The sequence below is a fragment of the Trachurus japonicus genome, chromosome 11 (assembly GCF_045865225.1).
Source record: "Trachurus japonicus isolate A0001 chromosome 11, Traja_1.0".
Lineage (NCBI taxonomy): Eukaryota > Metazoa > Chordata > Actinopteri > Carangiformes > Carangidae > Trachurus > Trachurus japonicus.
The window spans coordinates 27,427,221-27,445,963 of record NC_140917.1 but is presented as its reverse complement, the minus strand read 5'-3'; the positions used below and the strand labels follow the sequence as shown (position 1 = coordinate 27,445,963).

The 18,743-nt window shown below is 45.0% G+C and overlaps 1 long non-coding RNA gene across 1 annotated transcript; it reads right to left on the bottom strand.

The window, feature by feature from the left end:
- Positions 1-16,080: 16,080 nt before the first annotated feature.
- LOC146979017 (uncharacterized) lies at positions 16,081-17,757 on the bottom strand. Its single transcript, XR_015036980.1, has 3 exons — positions 17,567-17,757; positions 16,718-16,939; positions 16,081-16,575 (listed from the first exon to the last, which is right to left on the bottom strand). It is a non-coding gene; the product is annotated as an uncharacterized LOC146979017 (long non-coding RNA).
- Between the last annotated feature and the right edge of the window lie 986 nt (positions 17,758-18,743).

The following is an 18,743-nucleotide window of genomic DNA, read 5'->3' as shown; positions in this document are numbered from 1 at the left end:
GAAACTTCTGAGAGATGCCTGGGGTAGCTGTGGGGAGAACGACCCCTGACCCCTGACCCCCCCAGGGTCAGAGAGGGAGGGGCTGGCACAACAGGGGATAGGCTGTAATTGATGTGGAGAAGGAGGGAGGGAGGGAGGCCTGCGGGGGCTGCTGGAGAGGAGAGAGGGTTTGAGGGATGGAGGGGAAACCTGAGGCCCCAGAGAGAGAGGCAGGAGTGGGAGACCTGATCAGGGCTCTGGTCTGTGTCCACGGGTCCATGGCACTGGTCTGGGTCCCAGGGGAGGCAGGATGAGTATGGCTGCACTCAGAGATTTGATTGTCTGAACCACAGACAAATCTTATTAGTTGAAGTGAGTGGTTAATTAAACAGGAATGAGGAACAAAATCCTCTATGAGTCAAAAATAATATTCCAACAGCTTGAATTTCCTCCTCGGCAAATGCAGTGAAAAGTCTTTAACAGCTATTTGGCTTACTTTTAGACAGAAGAATTGAGAACATAGTCCTGTCATTTTTTTTTCATCCATCCACGTCTTTAAAGCTTAAAAAAAAAAACTGACTATCTTGGAAGGTTTACATTCTGCAGTAATCACTAACGTCCTCTTTCCTGGACTGTGAACCACGAGCCAACCAAGTATTTGCTGTTATGATAACACTGATTTATCCATATACAGACATGTAGTTTAATTATGTCTCCCCTTTTGTTGTCAGGCAATTATAGTCTTTGCTAGTTTTCTGGCAGAAAGTCACAGTTGCTTTTTCTCCAGCTGAAGGTGAAAGAGCAGAGTGAATTGCCGGGGTCTGGGGAGGTGGGGTGGACGAGGGAGGCAATGGCTGACAGATGTTTACAGAGGCCTTGCTGCACTTCTCTGACCATAAGAAGGGAGAGGGATTTTTGTGTGTAGTGCTCGTGCTTTACCTCATGACCACCGTGTCCACTGTGAGGGAAATTTGGTGAATGCTCCTCTTTGCTGTGGCACAGAAACCCAAACACTAGGCTCCCCTGTCAGTCTCCTTGGCCCCCTCTACCCTATCCAGATGGCCTGGGTCTATCTCACCAGGGGCCCCGGGCCCAGTGGTTCCTGTGTGGGCTCCATTGCACACCGTCCACCCCATCGATTTCTACCCACCTCAGTGTGTGTACTGGTTCTTGACTGCCTCTCTTTCACAGCCAATGGATTCCTGAGCGCTCCACGTTCTAGCAGGCTGCTCTCGAGTTACCCGCAGCTCGGCGCAGATCGTGTCAAAGCTGTTATTTTAGAGAACTGGGTGAGGAGAGGGGAAAATGTGTACGATGTTTGTGAGGGAGAGAGATTCAGAGTTTCCTGTCCACATCATAGCACTCATGAGGATTCAAGACCTGTCATAGCGTCAAACATAAACATGTCCTCCCAGAGCTATAAACACATGCTCACAGAAAATAGTTTGGAGGTGTATCGGTGAAGATCGGTGTGGCTAATCCAGTCAGGGCCTCACTTAAAAAATTGTGAAGGAATTCATAATTACTACACACCCTTGGGAAATAAAATTTACAACTCCCACTTGGATCATATTTGAATTTTTAACTCCATACCTTCACCTCTGATGAACCACAGAGAGTGCTGAGAAATTCAAAGGGATAGTTCGGTCTAGAGTGAGTTAAATTTTAGTGTTGATAAATTCACATAACCTTAAATGGACCAGCACTTACGTGGAGATTGTGAAGTGGGACTTAGCGAGCACGGATATTAATGATGATGACCCCTGATTTGCCATGCTTGACTAGGGGAAAACAGATGGTGTTATGAGGGGAAAAAAACAATTTGGCTCACAGAGCATGTTCCCCACTCCAAGACCACTGGTTCGTTAGGCCACTGAGACAGTCCAGTTCGCATGTTTCCAAAACCCCTGTACTTCAGAGTGGAAAAATGGCAAAACAAACAAGCAAACAAAACCTCATTGGAAAATATATCCAGTCAGCCAGGCAGATCTGCTTAACACAGGGCTTTCTCCACTATTTTGTGTCGTGCATTCAAAATTCATTTAATTTCTTCTCGCAGAGACGGTAAAACAGGACCCCACAGTAAGCGCTGTAAAATGAAATCAAGTGGAAAGAACGCTTTCCACTTACACAGAAAGGGGTGAAACCTATGATGAAAATAAAACAAAATTATAATATACACCTGGAGATGATTTAAATGCATAGAAATTGGGAAGGATGTTTCACAAGTGCGGGCAATTTGGAGTATTTGTGCTGCTACATTACTGTCCTTACAAACCAATTCGAAAGGGAAATACGTCTAATAAATGGAGACAAAACTTCAAAGCTATTCGTCTGCAGTTGTTACACGATAGGCTGCAAAAGCACACCCCTCCTCTCTTGTTTAAAGCAACTGATCCCCATGGCTAATACCCATGATGGAGCACTCCCTGTGTCTCTTCAGCCTCCATGAGTGACACCATTGTTGGAAGAGGGAGGAGGGATGTGTGTGTGCTGGGGACACGGTGCTGGTTTCACAGGACTGTGACTGGTGGAGTGTAACGCTGATGAAGACTTCATCCAATCTGTTGTGTTCATGATAGGAGAGCAGAGAGAGTGACCCCTATCCTCCTCGGACCCCTCGACCCCACAGCGCTGTCTCTTCCCTCCGCTCTTCTTCTCCCTCAGCGACTCCTGCTTTAACCCAACAGTGCAGTCACTGTATTTGTATGCGCATGGCCTGCCCAGCCGTCACCATAGACTTTAGTGTGGTTTCAGTGTGCCGTAATGATTTAGCTGCTGCTGTTGAGGAGGTGTTTCTTCGCTGCCAAAGCTTTAATTATTGTGTAAACGCTGTTGCATGCATGCACTATACGCATGGATGCAAACATGCCCACGTGCAAACACAGAGCAGCATCTATTACAACACCTCACCCATGCATTAACACCATTTATGCAAGCATAAAGCGTACTTCAGCCCGCCTTTGTTTGTGAATGGTAATGGAGGAGCTCCTAAAGGGAGATGGAGGGGGAATAAATGGAGGATTTTCAGCTTGTTAAACGGGGCATTAGAGGGCTTGTGACTAGGAGTTGTAGGCTATAAAACCCAACAGTTCGGCTGCACTCATGTTTTAGTGCGTTGGCTCATGGGCTGACAGCTATGCTGTTTGGGTGTCGTTTTGGGCCATGCCTTGGGGCATGCTTTACGCTGCTCATTTGGCACAGGGGCACTTTCAGGACCCACCGGAGACAGATTTAGGGAGAGGCCGAGCCTCACATGGAGACCGGCTCCCCTCCACCAATCTGAGTGATATAAAACAGTGAGCAGAAGAGGAATGTAAAACATATATCTCGCTCTTGCAGGTCACTTCTGCCTTGGAGACTGTGAGTCTCAGTTTGTCTTGTCTCAATGGTTTTTTTTATTCATCTCTGTATTGTCACAGGATTTCAGCTCCTAAGCCAGATGCAAAGCTAACTGAGTTAGAGCAAGATATGATTTGCTATCAAGGTTTCTGAGAAACAGGCGGACATGTGTTTGAAATCTGCACATCTGAGCTCTGTACAAATGCAGAGGCATACATGGGAGCCTTCATGCATGCACACACACATTTATTATTTTTCTCCATGAGGCCTGGAGGTAATTTTAGGGGTGCTTAAATGATCTAGGCTGCCATAATAATGTCCGCATGCTGACATATTTTCAGTGAAGTATTCCTCTTGTCTGTTCTTCATGTAGGACCAAGCCATCTGGAATAACAACATCACTTTGAGCTGCAGGACTGAGGAGGGGAAAAAAGATGAGGGAAAGAAAAAAAAGCAACAGAGAAATCTGTACAAAAGGCTCTCTGCTATCTGCTTGTGTCTGCGGTGGAACATTCCCACTCAGCAGTTCTTACACGAAACTGCTGGTTTCGTCCATGCCGTGCATCATTTTTATTACCCCAAAGGTCAATGCCATAAGAGTACAAATTTACAGTCATCAGCCTGATTGCATTCAGCTGATATGTCAAGGCATAAAATTCAAAAGTTGCATCAATCAATAGCAGCATATGAATAGCAGGATGTCCTTTTGTGAGCGGCAACCTTATGTGATCTGAGTGAGACGTTACTGTGAGCAACAGTGTCCGGGCAACCATTCTGAGCCCTCCGAGCATCCATGCAAGGCACTCAAAGAATCTGTGGACTGTCATGGTGTATGAACAGCCTCCTGGCTGCTTTCGACAATGGACAAAACTGTCAGCAGGCAACACATCACAGGCGGAGGCGAGGACATTCAGCAGAACAGCCTGTTCTCCACAGAGAATGTCTGCATGCCTGTGTTTGATTGGTTTAAACTGAAGATCAGTGGGGTTACACAGAGACAACAAACACATTTCCCTCAAACATCACCAGTGTAAATAAATGGTTGGCTAAACCATGACCTCCAATCAATGACGAGTTTACGACGTTTTGAATTTCAAATAACGAATCGATAAATACATATTAAAAAATGACATCTTGGGTGGACTCCCCAAAATATCATCCAGGCCTTTTAACATTTAGGTTTTAATCTGTGTTTCATAATATGCATCAGTGTTCATTTGTTTCCTTCCACAACCTTTGAAATATCACCTTTTGACCCCAATACAAGAAATCAGACAGAAACCAGTGAGACAGAGAGGGAGAGTAATCAGACCTCAGAAGATACAAGTGAGGAGAGAGGGATTTCCTCTCTAAGATGATACAGCCATCCGTCATAATAGCTGTCACAATGATATGGTTCACCAGTTCCCATTTCCCCCTCTGCTGTGTCTGTTTGTGTGTGTAATGTGAGCCTGCTTGAACACACATGTGTGCCTGCCCGTATGTATATGTAAACAAACCTGATCTCATGGCATACTCAGTAACAGAAATACTCGTACCTGAAAGAAAGACATTATTCACTCACATAAATGTAGCATGAAATGTGAAATAAAGAGTTTTACTTTGGTAAAAGTGTAGAGTTGCTATAGGAATATTACACACAACACTCTCATACAGATAAATGGTCCATGTAAGTGGTATATACACTGTTGGGATATTATTATTATGTATTTATATATAAGTAGTATTTTACTTTGTATCAGATTAATTCTATGTCATTGGATAGTTTAGTACTTTCAGACCAGTAGGCCTACATCATATATATGTCACTATATATGTAGTTTGTCTGTTGTATACAGTATATACTGTATATATATATAAAATACTTGACTGTGAAATGTTAAGTACCAGTGTAATTGAAAAAATGAGTAAAAAGTAAAAACGTGTTAAAAACCAAGCCTATTTTCTAGGCCTTTTCTCGAAAATTGCATATCCATAATAAAATGAGTACATCTCTGCAACCACAAGGTCTATTTGAATACTTTTGGTGTCATAGTAAAGGGAAAAAATTTAGAAATTGCTGAGATGTGTAAATTTCAGTATATGTGTTACTGGTGAAGAGTAAATGAAGATGGCACACAAATTAATTGCACAAATTAAATAATATTAATATATCAGTACAAAATTATTGAGATTTTACTACAAAATGTTCAGGCGAGCTTTCCAAAATGTCCATTTTTGGCACAGCTTGGAACCACCTGACACTATAAACCATTGTTTAATCTTTATTTTCACACAATTTGCATAAAATAACTAAAAAAGAATCAACCGGGACTAAATAACAACTTTCTAGGTCCTCTGTGTCCCTCTGCGTAAAAGCTGCACTGACTGCTGCAGCGGATTGGTTGATTCGAGTGATTGACAGCTCATTCGAACCGTTAGAGCCAATAGAATGAGGATATACCCACGTTGGCCAATCAGAATCAGCAGAATCCTGACATGTGTGACGCGCAGGCTGTTGTGTGCGACGCTCACAAAGGTTCCCCCGGTCCTAATGCCCGTCTGGACCGATTTAGATGTAACACCGGTCAAAGTTCAAACTGGAAATATTGTGGATTTACGAAATTCTCTGGATTTACCCATAAAACAAACTTTTCATGGCAAAACAACAAAGGTAAGGGGAAATTTACAACCATATTTTGGCCAAGCAGTGTCAGTGTTTATGTCTCTGCCGTGCTTCTGTGTAGCCACGGGTGCTATGTATGGTTCCAATCTGTGTAGCCGGCTCTTTCATATGAGCGGTAGCTGATAATGCATAATGTACAGTAGTAGACGAGCCAGAAATGTGGCGACTGGGTCCACACAGAGGTGCTTCATGAAGTTTGATGTTTAGTTTTTTATTTGAGTAGTGTTTGGGCTGTGTTTGGGGCATATAAATAAACATGTTTTTTTTACATGTTGTAGACCAGCTTCTGCTGTTTAATTTGATGTAAAATATGACTATATTCTCTTTCATAATTAGTGCTGTAGAGGCTCTGTGGTTGTTCTGTATGTCTGCCAGTCCCCCAAATGGGAGACTTTGGGGTATAGCAGTTAAAGGAAGTACAAAGATCCACCTCTGTACAGTAATTGATAAGTAAATTTACTTAGTACTAGTAGTGCTGCCCTGGGTCAGAGTAAGAACAACAAGCCACTCAGGTGCTCTTCAAGGACAAAGGATGGGATCATCGATAAAAAAACCAAAAAAACAAAAACAAACAAACAGCATAACTACTGTCCTAGTCCTAGGGCAGATCGAGTTTCAAAGTAAAAGGCAGTCCAAAACTGAAAAGTCCAATGCACTCGGATATAAAAATTTCCTTTCATTCTCAGGGATAACTTGCTTCGTACTTAGTTTCAAACTAGCTTTGAACTAACTCCAGCAGCCTCAACAGTTACATGCTGCTCACACACTGATGCTTCAGTATTAGTCATCCTATGATGTCATATGTGATAACATTTGGTCAGAGGGACCAGTACTTTTATTTGAATACTACATTTTGCTGCTACTTATGTACCTTTACATACATTAAGAGTTTTTCAACCAAGACTTAAACTTGTAATAGAATATATTTACCTTGCTGTGTTTTTGCTGAACCACTTTGTCCATCTCTCCTGAATTCACAGATCATTTTTCAAAATACCTGTTACATTTTCAATCAATCAATCAATTTGTTTGTTTCGGGCATGTCAATTTAAATCATCATCATCACACTTCATCTTAGTTCAAATAATACAATACACATGGCCGAAAGGGAAAGCGGGAGAAGCAAAAGCTTATTTAGTCCCGCCCCCATTACCCACAGAATAAAAATCTTTATCATAATCTTTTCTTTTCTTTTTGCTTTTTTTACATTTTGATATAACATTCTTTTACTTATGACATTTTGACATAACATGTTACAGCAGTAGGTAGTATATAGCTGAAGTTTAGCTCTAGACAGTATACAGATTACGTGTGTGTTTGCACATGTGTCCATATTTGTCCGTCATGAGTGAACAACAGTCTCATCTTGTAGCTTGGCATGTCACAAAGTCACAGAAAGTCCAGTGTACTTATTATTTGTTGGGATGGTGACATTAATGATCTGTGAGACCTGTTTCAACAGTGACATGTGAAGGCATCTTCATAATAAAGGCCTGTATTGGTCCTAGCCAGTGTGGACACCGTGTTCTCAAACAGGCAGCACTGCAGCACTGTAACATTAAAGCAGAAGTAAGTGATATATTTGTGTTAATATAAGTCTTAAATAGTTATATCTTCCGACAGCAATCACTTACATAGAGTGTTTGGACCGAAACACGGGTCTGTCAGTCACTCTGCTCTGCTCTGCTTTGAGTCGAGGAGAAAACATTTATCGTATCCTACAGTTTTTATCCAATGAGGAGAGAGAACGGCATGCAGGCCTGTGTGTGCAGCCAAGGGACGCCGTGAATGTGGCGACGTAGGGACGAGGACTGTTATGGTGCGTTCAAGGAAACTCGTATTTTTCCGACCGTGAAGTCGTACCAGTTCGATCTGGTACGACTTCACCGGTCGGAAGTTACGAGTGGCCATTATAGTGACTTTCACCGGTAAAACAGGTCGGAAAAACACGAGTGGGTTGCCTGGAACGCTACAAAGTCGTAAGTTGTGACTTGAAGCTGTAATTTACGATTTCAAAAGCCGGCCTGGAACGCAGCATTAGCGAAAACGACCGGACCACTTACTTCTGCTTTAAGATATCCATCAGAGAAACCACTTCTGAGCATTTCTATGGCTGCAACAGCTTTTCAATAACATCACACAGCCTGTGAAGTTTCTTTTTCTGTTCTTATATTTGTTACAGCATAGCCTATATACGGAGCCCTGTGCATGTCAGATCCTTCTTTCTTCTTTCTTTCTGCCCACGCAGGACAAATACACAACAGGCGCTCCCATCTCACAGGTTTGCATCAGCCCTTGTCCCAACCAAAACAGTGCACTGTGAGCCAATAGAGACAGACAGACTAAATTGCACACGCGAATGCCAGAAGTGTTTTTCACTGGACAGTCACTTCATCATTATTCACAAGAAGGCCCTTTGTCTCCTTTGTTTTAGTGACCATGTTAAATTAGTTCAAAACAGATGGGTGCTGTCTTGTTGCCAAGCCGACACTATGAAAGCTACGTGTGTGTCCTCTTCATGTATGTGTGTGTGTGCGTGTACGCGTTTAGGTAAGCGAGCCAGGGTTTATTCATGTACTGGTTCCCCTCTACATTTATGTGTGTGGCTAATTACAGCCAAGATGTATGCACAAATCTCCCCTTTCCTCTTTGGCTGTCTTACTGTCCAGCTGTCGTATGTTCAGTGTGTATTTGCGTTCTGGTGTGCAGATGTCCTAGGGTTGTTGTCCTGCCAGTAACAAGGGCTTTTTGGGGAGCAAAGTGGAGGGGAGGACAGCCAAGAGACTGGCAAGGCCATGAGGTGCAATCCACAGGGAGGGAGGGTGTCCGTGTGTCTGAATGCACATGTGCGACGTTGTGCAGCAAAAGGTGTTGATGGTGTGTTATTTCCATCGTCCAAATTTCCAAATTTAACATGCATGCGTGTATGTTCTCTGTCACACACTGTGTATGCGTGCTCCAAACCTGATCTTGGATGATGTCATGTGCAGCTGCTGCGTGGCTGACAGACAGTTTCCGCACCACAACATGGGGCCCTGTGGTCCGCCTGTCAGGCCGATTGACAGGTGAATGACACCAATGAGAGCCAGCCATCCCTCCCCCTAGGAGCCAAGCACTGAGTGACAGCCAGTAAGCAGCCAGAAAGAGCGTCTCTGAACCTGAAAGTAATCTCTTTAACTCACTCTCTTTCTCTTTCTCTGCACTACTCTCTCGCTCTTTCTCCTTCCTCTTGGCTTCCCCTTCCTTTTTTTCCTCTCTTTGGCTCCCTCTACTCTTCTCACCCTCTTTTCAGACAAGTCACTCTCTCTCTCTCTCTCTCTCTCGCTTTCTTTCTCTATCCATGGGTATTTTTTCACTTCCACTGAAGGCCTCTGTCTTTTCTCACTATCTCTCCTCCTCCCCTCTCTTTCTCCCTTTCACTCTGTCTGTCACCGCTCTGTGCTGTTTTCTATCACTGTGTCACCGAGTCTTAAGGAGCAGCTTGACTGCCTCTCAGTTCTGCCTCCCAGTCAAAAACTGGGATGAAAAGTGTTTGAAAACTGAGTCAAAATAGGTGCACGGTTGTGTGAGAAGGACATCTGTGTGTGTGTGTGTGTGTGTGTGTGTGTGTGTGTGTGTGTGTGTGTGTCTCAGCGTAATGCTGTGCCACCCAAATTCAGGCTACATTTACACAGAAACGATCTGAACAGAAAACGCAAAAGTAGCGTTGCATTCTCACTTTTTATTTTGCGTTTAGACGAGCGTTTTTGGGGTGGAAATCTGCATGCATACAGTGACGCAAAAGTCTGTGGAATTCAATGTTGTATGCACGCCAGGCGCCTAGGTGGCAGCAACACCACTAAGTCTGAACACCTGCGTACAACCAGAATTTTTTCCTATTCTTCTTTTTCTTCTTGATTTCCGGCAGGCTTTACGCCGGCCATCGTAACGCTGCCCTCTGTGCCCTCCACAGGTCGTAGCAAACGGAGCAGACGTTTTGCGTTTTCACCCTTTCCATGGGGACGCAGCGGCGGAGTGTTTTTAAGATTTCCACTCTGGAGGGTTGTTTCACTTTTTTGCGTTTTCAAGCCCCGAAAACGCAGTCGCCGTCTAAACGAAAGGCACATCCGATTAAATATTTTGCCGTTTTCATCCGCAAGCGTTGTCGTGTAAACAGGGCCTTAGATGCTTCTTGGAAAATGTTGCTGGGTGAGATTTTATTGGAGCATCACATTTTTCAATCATTACATGGGTAAGTAACTTTGATACACAGTTGGCTTTACGAAATCCTCCAGTGTGTATCTCCACCCTTACCCTCTGGACCTCCACCCTCCGCTCCATGCCCTTCTCTCCCATCACACCCACAGTGAGCCCACCCAAGTGCCTTTCAGCCTGGCACTATGCCCAAGGCCCACACAGCCATCTGACCTCGTAGCCACAGGCCCATTGCCCTGGCCCCCTTTGCATGCCTTGACCCCTCACCTCTTGACCCACTGTCCCACGCTCCCTCTGGCTTTTCTGCCACTTCAGTCAACCACTACCAACACCCACACCAACACTTAACAGCCCCTAAAAGACAGACAAAATCTTGCTAAAGTTTGTTGTACATGTGCACTGGATGTTAACTCGGTATTTTGGGTACACATGCACGTGTTAGTGGAGAATGGGTTTCCAGCAGGGTTTAATGAGGCTTGTTCAGATGTCTGGCTGTAGAGGAAAGTCTGCTCTCTCCTCTTTGCCAATACTTCTTCAACTCTGCCTCCCAACCTCTTTATCTCAATATGCTTCTGTCTCATTTGTCCATCACATCCATTCAGTCCATCTTCATCTGCGTGGCATCTCACTTGCTCAGTCAGTCAATCTCCGTGCCTGACGAGCGTTGATGTGTCCCCCCGATAAGTCTCTCGCTGTCTGTTTCTGTCTTCTTCTTTGTTGTTTTTCTCTGTGTGCCTTCCCTTTGCCTTGTGAGAAACTCTTAAGGGTCTTTGTCATGAGCTGGAGTCACTTCCATGGTGACCAGCATTGACTGACAGCTCTTAAAGGGGTCTCTTCATGGCAGGGGCCAGGGGAAGGCAAGGAATGTGTGTGTATGTGTATGTGTGTGTGTGTGTGTGTGAAATAGAGAGTGTGTGTTTGCGGGTGCATTTTTACATCTGAACATGTACACATAAACATGTGCGAGTGGTTTCTGCTCACCAGTGTGAGCGTTCTTCCTCTCATGGGTTCATTTTTCTTGTCGAAGGGTTACTGTGATGTTTATCTCAGTGACATAGACAAATAAACCAGGGCAGAGTCAATCTAAGCCGGGCAATCAGTGCAGAGCCTTCTACGGTTCTGCAAGTCTGTTTGTTTATCCTCCATGTTTCCTTTGAACCCCCCCACCCCAAACACACACAGATACATATGAACTTATATAACCCAAAAGAAAGAAGGAAACGCAGAGGAGAGTTAAGTGTGCACGTGACAGAGAACAAGGGATATACATAGAAAGATGATTAATAAGGTTAAAAAAACAACTAAAAACAGCCAAACTTTCATCTGATGCCCAGCGCTGGGGTTCATCCTAAATTAGGTCACCATGTAGCGTTTGTGGCTGAGGTTATTTCAGTCCCACTCAGCTCCCATCCAGAGAGAAAGCCCTGCAGGTACTATCTTGGAAATCTGACGAAGTGAAACAGAAGGAAGCTTTTATGTGAGTATTTTGTAGTAATTATTTCAATCTTCAAAATGCTCAAAACAGCAAAAGACTATGCTCCGCACTTTATGCACTTTATCTTGGCTGGACTTTTTCTGGAACGGGCCTCATTATTCTCTGTCAGCCATTAGAGCTGAATATCTGTGCAGTGATTTTAATCAAAACGATAACATCAATTGCTCTGTGGAATGGAAAACAGAATTGTTGAAATGAAAGGCCGCGCTATAACTACCTTAAGTGGACTGAACGATAACAAGAGGCGGGACGGGACGTGGTCAGAGGTTGACCTTTTGACTGACAGGAGTCCCGCGGTTTTGACGGACAAAGGCAATGGACCTGTGTAGCTCAAAAATGTCGGCTTGAGTTTAACCTGAAGACTGACCTCATTCTCCACGTTTTCCTGTGTCTGTGAAATGTCTAAAAGATGGAAATATGTGTTCGTATACTTCGTATTCGTATCAACCCAAGTCAAACATCAACACCATGGCAGTCCGAAACTAAAATCCATACAATAACACAACCCATAGACATTCCATAGCACCCAGTGAGAGGGTTTGAACTATTGCAAAAACAGTTCGCCATATAGGGAAACCCCAGAAAATACAAGGGTATACGGTATTTGATATTTTTAAGAACGTTACTCTTGAACTGATCTGGAGTTGGGAATAAATGCAGGTCTTTTTCCTTCTCTTATTTGAAGCCTGCAAACCACATTACCAAAATACCCAACTGTCGAAAGAGCGGATTGTTTTGTGGTAAATGGCTGACAATCAAAGTGGTCACACGTCTTAGAAAAGCAGCAAAGGGAAACCATCTTGAACTGGCAGTGGTAACGGCGCACTGCAGATTGGTGGTCATTCATTTCAGTGTTGCAGTATTTCAGTTTTCTGTGGGAACCTTCGTAATTTGGAGGCAGCGGAGAAGAGAACGCAGATGGGCAAGCGAAAATGGAGACTTAGTCCTGTGTTATTTATGTATTTTTAGGTTGCCTTGTTATCGTGAAGTCTTTTTGAAGTCTCTTTGAAAAGATCCAGCTCTACGTTTTGGACAGAGATGGAGTGAGAGTGCGACAAGAAAGAGAAAAAAAAGCCCAAAAAACGATGAGTATCACGGGTTCTTGAAAGTGACAGCCTGCTGCCCCATCTCTCTGAGCTATCAATCTCCGGGGCATTCTAATTATCCATAATTGGTCATAATTGGATTTAATTGGCTCTGATTGGCTGTAATTGGGGCGATGGGCTAATCTGATTCGAGATCAGAGGACTGGGGGTCCTGTGTGGTTTGTGAGTGAGTATTCCCTCGCCCCTCCGCTGACCCGAGATGTACACATCAAACGTATTCGTTTGTAACACAGCTGATTGCTACCGGTCATTGCCGTGTGATTTGGGAGCAGATCTACACAACAAGTCTTCATGTGTTTATGTTGTTAAGCCACAACTTCCCTGACAATACAGTGAACTTATAGGAACCCAAAGTGGATTAAATTCCTGCTGGGTAAGTGTGTACATCATGTGTGTAAGTGCATTCATGCATCCAAACACACACACGAGACGGCCTCAAAGAGAAACTGAGAGGGTGTGAGATGGCAGGAGAGATCATAAGTAAACAGTAATGTAATACAGCACTAATTTGAATCACATTTTCTTGCCCAGAGCCGCTGAATTCCTAATTGTGCATGAAACTGTCCAGAAGTCATGCTGAATTATAATATCCCGGACAGAAGGAGAAAAAGGACTCTGCAGCATTTTGACTTGGTCTGACAGGGGACTTTGAGTGGAGGCGAGGGGAGGGAGGAGATGTGTTTGTATTGGAGAGAAAAATCCCTCCTGCCCTCTTTTCGTAACTCGCTCTCACTGTCTTTTGTTCCTGATCTCGGTCTACCCGGTGGCTTGACAGGCAGATGGAAGCGATTATACCGTAATAATAAACCATGGGAGGAAACCATGGGAGAGACGGAGAGATGACAGAGAGGGAGAAGGAGGAGGAGGAGAAGGGGAGATCTTCGGAGTGCTCACGGGCCAGCACACGTGTCGATCAGGCCCACGGATCAGCGCCCGTGCTCATTTCCATCACCTTGACGGCTCAGACCTACATCGCTCCACCGGGAACCGAATCAGGAATATGTCCTCTCTTCACAATATATGCAATTCCTTTCCCAGGGATGTGAGTCCTTTGATCACGACTTGATTAGAGTTGATACAGTGTGCAGATGTTTCACGCTGTGAGGCCTGCTCTTGAAAGATGAACTCATTCTCATTAAAACAACAAAATCATTTCTCCTACCTCCATCTTCTCATTCTCCGTGGCAGGTACTGTGTGTTTTTGTCAGTTTTTGTGCTGCGGTCAGGCTCTGACAGTAGCCCTGTCTCTCGCTCTGTCTCCCCTCAGTCACAGTGTGTTTAACATCTGCCCCACAGGCCTGTAGCTCTCACAGCCTTTCAGCACCCGCTGGTTGCAGGTTGCTAGAGGCTGCAGCTTTCGTGATGCCCCGCGCTCGCACCCACTGCAGAAGTGCGAGTGCCACTCTGGTTGAACATGGCATCACCATAAAACATGGACTGCCACTCAGCCATCATAGAGAGACCAGTGGACTGAGTAAATGTCACACCCATAGACTGTAAAAAGAATGGACGTAGTATAGCACCTGTGACGTCACCCATTGGTTTTGGGGAGTCGTTTTTGTGGCTCAAATATGGCGGCCTGAACAGCGCCATGTTGGATTGGCCAGCTGAGAACCCGCCCACTGGCCTCGAACGGCCTCGAAGCAGCTGTCCACGGACCGCTCCGGACCTGTCACTCAACGTTTCCGCGCCCTAATTGGCCAGAATTTTAACCTAATAACAGTAAAACGGTAGAGTTAAAAAAAACATTCACCCCCCTCAGAGTGTGTGCGGGGGTAGAAACTATCAATTGAGACAAAAAAACGTGCTGACACCAGGCTTTGATCATGTTTATTGAGGATGTAAAGTCGGCGATTTTAACATGGGGGTCTATGGAGAATGCTGCTTTCTGACACCAGCCCCCAGAGGAAGCCGAGGGGATTGCAGTTTTTTGAACGCGAAAGTGAGCTTCACTTCTCAGACCGACAACTGTCCCCTTGGTCACGCCGCAGGACAAATCTGGAAAAGACATGAGGTGCCTGCATGAAAAAGGGGTGAATAATGCTGGCACCAAACAGTGAAAAAGTCTGTCGAAAATAGAAGGGACAGAAGGTGAGTGGGCTAATGCGTAGAGTGTGCTTACGCATGGACATGTGCGTTTGTATGCATGCGTCAGGGGGGCAGCTGGTGTACGGATGAGGGAGAGAGCCGTCATCCAGCGGCAGGCTCCCAACCCCCTGCAGCACCACACCCTCTCCGTAGCCTCTAACCTCTCACCCTTCACCCTAACAGCAGCATAATACGTCTGCTGAGGGATCGGGGTATATAGGCAAGGTTGCTTTCTGCTCACATCAGCATCCTCTCTGTCCTCCAAATTGCCTTTGAAAAACACTGAATGCCACAGGGGTGGGGGCGGGGGTGGGGTTGATACACCCCTGTTTTGTTCTGTTTTCCATGGTTGCAGCATTCACTTTGGCTGAGACACCTACACTATCAACTGTGGAATCTGTTGTGTAATCCCACTGAGACCCTGATGGTGTGGTCAGAGTGAACAGGGAGCCAATTTCAGAGATGGTGTGATTGCAGATTGTCAACGGGAAAACAAGAGCTGACTCAAACCAGCCACAGATTGACTCCAAAGATGCATTTGCATAAATTGACAGTGTTTCAACTTGACTAATAAAAATGGTGTTTATTCCAAGGCTTCATGATCCCAGAGCAGGAACGATGAGAAACAAAAGGTACAATAAAGACTAGCCTAAAAGCTGGTATTAAAAAAAGAAGAATTTCTTCAAATTTGACTTCTCCCACTTCATATACACATTGATATGGACATGTATTTCAAGCCTTTTCAAGATATTGCTTGCATGATCTGGATTTTGATGGTTTGGAGCCAATAAATCAAAATAGCTGCATAGAAAGTTTGGCAAAACTTAGCTTCTGCTCTTCTTAACTAATCAGTTTTAACACACTTCACCCTGACAACTTAAGAATACCTATCCTTTAAGATTCACCAATGGCCAGGGGGATTCTAGTTTGTGTGATTTGGCATCTGACCTCATCTGAAGGTAACAATTTTAACAGCTGTTCCCTACTGAGGAGCAAGATGCAGTGATTGTTCCAATGGGGATAACACACTTTTGGAAAGTCGCTTACTAAAGAATCTACTCTGTTGCACTTATTTCACATAGGAAGAAGATGGAATGAGCAAATATTGACACAACTCTGCCTTCGGAAAAGTGAGGTGGTGGTGGTGGTGATGGAGGATTTCAGACTGTTCGACAATCTGACGAGTGCTTCATTTGGAGCACACTGACCAGTCACTTGTAGACAAAAGCAAGCTCTTATTTTGGTGGCATGAGAATTATTATAGGCTCTTTGTTAGTGAGACGTGAACACAATAGTTTGTGGAGATGTAGTGGAACCAAATGTGTCACCACTGACAATCATACAAACCGACATCCATGCCTCTCCTGATCTGCTTTGTCTCCCAGGACCAGGGGAGTCGCTGCATTCATCACAGTAAAACAACCATGATTTCACCCAATATTCCTGTCATGTTTCAACAGGCTGTTTATTAAAAACCCTCAGTCAGCCAGCAACCGCACTGCACATTCTGAGCCACGGCGCCCAGAAATGCTCTTTCACATCACAACCGTCGCCTCCAATCTCTGTCTTTTCCCCTCCTTCCATGCTATAGCTCTTATTTTCCTTCTGCTGTCCCAGCGGTGGTTTCCGAAGTATGACATCATCACTCAGCGCCTGAGTGAGGGCTCGCTGACCCGTGGTGCACTTCAGATGCAACTTGAGTTTGACTTGTTCAAACAAAAAAAAAAAAAGAAGAACATTCCATAGAAAATTTTATGCCGGGGTGTTGAGTCATTGACTGTATTTCTGTCACGTCCATCAACAACATGTCAATTATTGGGCTCCAAACAAACACACTGAAGACCACACCTCCCATTCAGGACAGGATCCTACTGTAGCTGGATTTGGGAAAGACGGAGGATGGGAATGGCAGTTTTCCTTTTCCTCAGATGAATAGATGTCCGATTGGCGCTGAGGCCACAGCTAAGCCAGCTGCACAGCATCAGACAGGCACTTCCTTAGAACAGGGTTTCCTTCCGGCTACGACAGGGGCCTCAACTCTGATTAAAGAGCAGGAGGAATGAAGGACACCTGAAAGAAACAGCAGCTAATCAGACAGGAGGACATGAGCACTAATGCGTGCACGCCCACACACAAGCAAGTTCACACAGAAGAGAAGTTAACATGTCCTTACACGCTGACAACACTGAGAAAGAAACATGTCATCAGCAGAAACATACATCACACAAGCGTGCAGCCTTTAATCAAGATGGGTGCTTCTCTTGCCAAATGTTTGTCAAATAATGGTGTGTGTGTGTTTGGCTGTTCAGCTGAACTTGATTTCCCAATGCCTGCTGCTCCGGATACCACAAAAACACCCCGCTGCCTCCATTGTCTGCCTCTCAAGGAATTCCCAACCTCTCCCATCGCTTGATTAGGAGCCTGCCTTGATCGCGTGATCCTCGCTCGACTGTCGGAGCATCCCCATGTCGAGAAAAACATGTGCTGCTGCTGCAACGGTACAAGCTCTTGCAACAGCATGTGCTCCCAATTTGGCTCCACAGATGAGGACAAGTACATGGGAAAAATCAAGGGGTTTGTAGAAGATGTCAGGGTAAAGATTTATGCAGAATGTGTTTTCATTTGCACAGTTGCAGTGATGCATGTATTGGGCATACACTCCCCCACCCCTCACACACATGTGGGCACAGACACTACCTCAGTTTATGAAGCTGCTGTGTATTGATTACATAGCAACTGTGTGTCTATTTTGATGTTAGCGTTTGTGTGTCTCTCTCGGCAGGATACCACTTGATCAAGGCGATGGAAAAGTTCAGCTTTAGATCATGTCTGTGCTGCGCTCGGCAATTTCCCCCCGTTCCGAAGGCTTTTCTTCGTCTTCTCTAATTGCGATTTACACCTCTTCCTTTCAACTCTCAGTCGTTCCATCCCGCCAACCATCTGGTGCCCCTTCCCTACTGAGCTGAGTTCGCTACTAACAACCCACAGCTGGGCTCAAACACACACACACACACACACTTAGACACACATCCATTTATTCTAAAGTTAGGAGAATTGGCCAGCAGCAAGTGATCCCCAAGTCTATCTCTTAAATGCTTCGACAGCGTGGCCTCGGGGTTAGGGTGGCACTGGGTTATGCTGTCCCAGGGATACTTAGGGCTTGTCGGGGGCTGATCGCTGGCAGATGCTGTTTGTGTAGTGGCAGAAGGTCAAAGCGAGGTAAAGCTCGGTGACAGGAGTGCTGCAGATCTGCAGAAAATAGAACAGACATTTGTTGCAGCCAACTGGAGGACGAATGGCGAACATAGAGCAGGTCTCTCCAAGTTGTGAGCTGGGATCCGAACCTTGGTTCCTTCTCCTGTCAGGACCTGGGGGCCTGGACACTGTCAGCCACCGGAGGCAGACACGCACACACACACACACACACGTACACACAGTATTTTAGCTGACTGAGTCCTTGTTGGAGCCCTTTCACACCTCTCAGAGTCATTTCACCAGATCCAAATCTAACATGTCATGAGGCCAGAGGATTAATTGTTAATCTTAACAGCCGTCATTATCTGAGATAATTCGAAATTCCTTCGCTCTCGTCTTGCCAGCACATGTGGCCCGTCCATTTGACTGCTGAGAAGGTCCAGAGCACTTTCTTCCTCCCCTAACTTCACCCTTTTTCTCTCACTCTCATTTTTTTCCCTTACTTTTTGTCTGTCTTTAGGACTCCGTCTCCCTCCTCTCACTTCCTGGAGCTAATTTTCAGAATGATTTCATGGCCGCAGAATGTCCTAATTGCGGAGAGCTGGTCTCCTTCGCTGCGGGGCTACTTTTTAGGCCTGGTATTTCTGTGTGAGTGTGTGTGTGTTTCCACATGTGTATG